General features: G+C 39.2%; 1 pseudogene; it reads right to left on the bottom strand.

Moving 5' to 3' along the window:
• Positions 1–2,008: 2,008 nt before the first annotated feature.
• Positions 2,009–2,361, bottom strand: LOC118891715 (annotated as a pseudogene).
• Positions 2,362–4,060: the final 1,699 nt, after the last annotated feature.

The raw sequence follows: 4,060 nt of genomic DNA, 5'->3' as shown, positions 1-4,060 counted from the left end.
GAATGGATAAAAGACGTGGCACATATATACAATGGAATATTAGTCAGCCATAAAAATAAACGAAATTGAGTTATTTGTAGTGAGGTGGATGGACCTAGAGTCTGTCATACAGAGTGTAGTAAGTCAGAAAGAGAAAAACAAATACAGTATGCTAACACATATATATGGGATCTAAAAAAAAAAAAAAAGTTCTGAAGAACCTAGGGGCAGGATAGGAATAAAGACACAGAGGTAGAGAATGGACTTGAGGACATGGGGAGGGGGAAGGGTAAGCTGGGACGAAGTGAGAGAGTGTCATGGACATATATACACTACCAAATGTAACACAGATAGCTAGTGGGAAGCAGCTGCATAGCACAGGGAGATCAGCTTGGTGCTTTGCATCCACCTAAAGGGATGGGATAGGGAGGGTGGGAGGGAGATGCAAGAGGGAGGAGATATGGGGATATATGTATATGTATGGCTGATTCACTTTGTTATAAAGCAGAAACTAACACACCATTGTAGAGCAATTATACTCCAATAAAGATGTTAAAAAAAAAAACCTTAGAATTATCTATCCTTTTCCACCAAGAATAGATATTCACACTGATTTATGTCATTTCCCTTCCCACAGTCATGTCTCCCATTTATAATTGCTAAATATGCCAGGTTCACAACGTTTCTCCATTTGGGTGCCCTATTTGAATTTGTGTATAAATACTCACTCCTCCAAATGTTCTATTTGAATACACAAAATATCCATTTCAGCACAGAGTGCATAAATTCAGGGCTGGAGGCGTGTGGCATACTGCAGAATGGCATTAATTCAGGAGTCAGCTTGTAGAGGCGTGGTTAGGGCTTATCTGTATGCTTGCCATGGAACCTTGGGGACCTCAGTTTTAACTCTCTGAACCTGTTTCCTGATCGCCAAATTGGAGAAAACTAGACTTCTCATATTCCTCTCATGGATAACTGGAAGAACCATATGAAATCATGGATAATACTTTTTAAAGCTGTTCATTGACCTTCACTTTGAGAATAAAGGAAAGAACTATAATCAAAGCCAGATGCTTAAAGAAATTACAAGGAAACTTGGAGACAAGTGAAATGGACTACAGTTCCAATATTTCCATCAACTTGCTCAAATTTCTTCTCTAGGATGCAGGAACTCTATCAGTAAAATGAGAGACTGAATGGTGTTTTATGTGTCCTTCAATTTTGTTTCTGAGTGATTGAATCTCTGCAGCATTATTAAGAGTACTGTCATTGTAGCTTGAACTTAAGTACCATCAGATGAGTACCTGAATTAAGCCTTTGGCTGCCTTCAGAGCCAGGATTCAGTCTCTGTAGTGTGGAACATGGGATTACAATCTAGAGCAGTAAAATTTGGTATAGATAATAACTAAAAGCAATGTGGGACCGTAATTTGGGTCCTAGAACAACAAAAATATAGTTAGTGAAAAAAAATTGGTAAAATATGAATAAAGTCCATAATTGGTTATTAATAATGTTCCAATGGTAATTTTTTGGTTTGATAGGTATACTATATTATTAGGTAAAATGTTAACATTAAAAGAAGCTGGATGAAGTGTACATGGAAACTTTCTGTACTATCTTTGCAATTCTTCTGTAAGTCTAAATTTAGTTCAAAAGAAAAAGAAAAAATGCTATATTTCATAGGAATCACCTCAGGTGCATGTTGAAAATGAAAATTTCTCCAATTTCAGAGACATGAAAATTATAGTCCTGGAGCAGGTCCCAGGAATCAGCATTCTAACTGGCACACAAGGAGATTCTGATGCAGATTTCTCAGGGATCATACTTGGAGAAACTCTGATCTGAAAGAAACACTGGTCCAGAGTAAAATAAGTGATGATTAGAGATTAGTAAATGGAGAATACAACCTGCGGCTATAAAAAGACTCTTGTGTGAGATCTTGATTTTTTTTCTCTTTTTAAACAGATTTTACTAAAGATCTTTAGAGAGCAACCTGCAGACTACAGATCCAACTGCCAAGGAGACCCTGTTATGCCGTGCATACTGTCTGGGGCATAGCTGGCAGCTCTGGCTTCCCACCGTTCTGTTCTGAGACAGAGGTGGTGGGCAGTATCTCATCTCTGGGTTCCATAATGCTCACATGGTCAGGCAGGGGCTTCTTAAGGCCAATCTTACCACTTGGGCCCCAGGGCAACATGATCTTCACTTTGATGCCCAGTGCACACTGTCTGAGTGTCACATGGCACATACTGGTATCGACATAGTAGTTAACAGGTCCCCATTGTGGATCATCAGGCCATCCACAACCTTCATGGATTTAGTCCTCTATTCACAGAAATTCCCAGACAGTGTGACCTCACAGGCTTTGGCCCCACTCTCCATGATGAACCAAGCACACCATAGCAGGCCCTCAACACAGCAAGTCCTCCTAGGAGTTTATAATGCAGAGATTTTGCCTGGACAGTGGCACACAGACCTTCTGTGGCCGCCATTTTAGGATACCTCCACCAACTGATGTATTGATATAAATTTAGGCAAGTTGTTAAACTTCTGGACCTCAGATTCCTCATTTATAAAGGAAGAAGTTGTATCTATGGAATTCTAATGTTTATCCCTGCATAGTACCTAAAAGGAAAAGTCCAGAATGGTAAATAGTTGTCTCTAAAACCTTCTGTTGGCAGCCACAGATCTCTCCTGGCACCTCTGAAGAATCCTTCTTCTTACAGCACTGAACAGGGCAAAGGCTTTTGCAGCACTGTTCCCATGTATGCAAGTGTCTGGCCCTGCAGTGAGTTAAACACAGTTACAAAGGAGATACAACCGTGTTGAAAAAACACAATCACCGTGACAAGGTCAGCAGCGGGGGACATTAGGTTTTGAATTTGCTTTATTGAATCGAGAAGCAGACGCTGTAGTTCCGACAGCATGCCCTTTTGCTTTGTGAAATAGAAATCCTCATTTCCATCTGTGAAGACTCTGGGGAAAGTAAATGAGGTCTCTGGCCCCAGGCCTTTCATTAGAGAACAGTTTTGTACCAGATGAGGCCACAGACTCAGAACTACCATGTCTCTACAGAGACCCTGCCCAGGAGATGGAGAAAGATGGATTTAAGTCAGCTCAGAGCAACTGAATTTAGAAGTGGTGCTGACTAGAGTCTTGGGATTGCCCCTCGCTTCTTGCTGGACTACCATCTCTGCTATGTATGTGTGCACACACACATTAGCATCAGTATAAACTTCCCAAATCAGAGGGGAATAAGGTGTATATCAAAACAAAAATTCCTATTGGGCAGGGAATATGCCAACCTCACTTCATTCCAGTTATGTTGACCTGACTCAACAGTTTAGGTAGATGAATGTTTTTAATGGTATCTATGAATCAACTCTAAGCTTTGTTTTCCCATAAAGAAAGGATATCAGAAGAACATATGACACTAACATTTTCTGAGTGCAAAAAATGTTACTTGTTATTATAGAATATGATTGTACAGCATACTTAACTTCAATTACCCTTGGTTTCCTCATTTCTGAAAAGAGCTAATAACACCTACAAAATTTTATTTGAATCTTGACAATAATTCTATGGGTTTTTATTTATGTTAAATTATCTACATATATATGGAAAAAGAAAGTGAGCTTAAACATCTAAATTTCTCAGTTTAGACATTAAGCGTAGTTAAGTGCAAGAGCTGACATTTGAATCCAGATCCAACGACTCGAAAGCCCACACATCTACTAGGATGACTCCAGGCAAAAAGCTGCTAACTCCAGTCTTTTCATGAAAGCCAAAATGAATTTATGTCTCTAAAGCATAAAAAGAAGAGAAAATTGGGTATGGAGGATGGTATCTCTCTTTCATATCTGGTTTGTCAGTGTGATAGTTTGTGAGTAAGTATGGTTTCCTAAGAAAGAAATGTATTTGCTAAGTAGAAACAGTTTCCAGGACATCTGGAAACAAGAGCTATCCCAAGGTGAAGTATAATGAACTGAAAAGATTTCTATTTATTCCACATATGCTGGTCTTCTGGATTAAGAATTAGAGATGACAAAGTGGGAAGAATTAAGCAGAGTGAATAAACTGC

The sequence above is a fragment of the Balaenoptera musculus genome, chromosome 3, assembly GCF_009873245.2.
Source record: "Balaenoptera musculus isolate JJ_BM4_2016_0621 chromosome 3, mBalMus1.pri.v3, whole genome shotgun sequence".
Taxonomy (NCBI): domain Eukaryota; kingdom Metazoa; phylum Chordata; class Mammalia; order Artiodactyla; family Balaenopteridae; genus Balaenoptera; species Balaenoptera musculus.
This window is presented reverse-complemented; position numbering and strand designations above follow the sequence as displayed.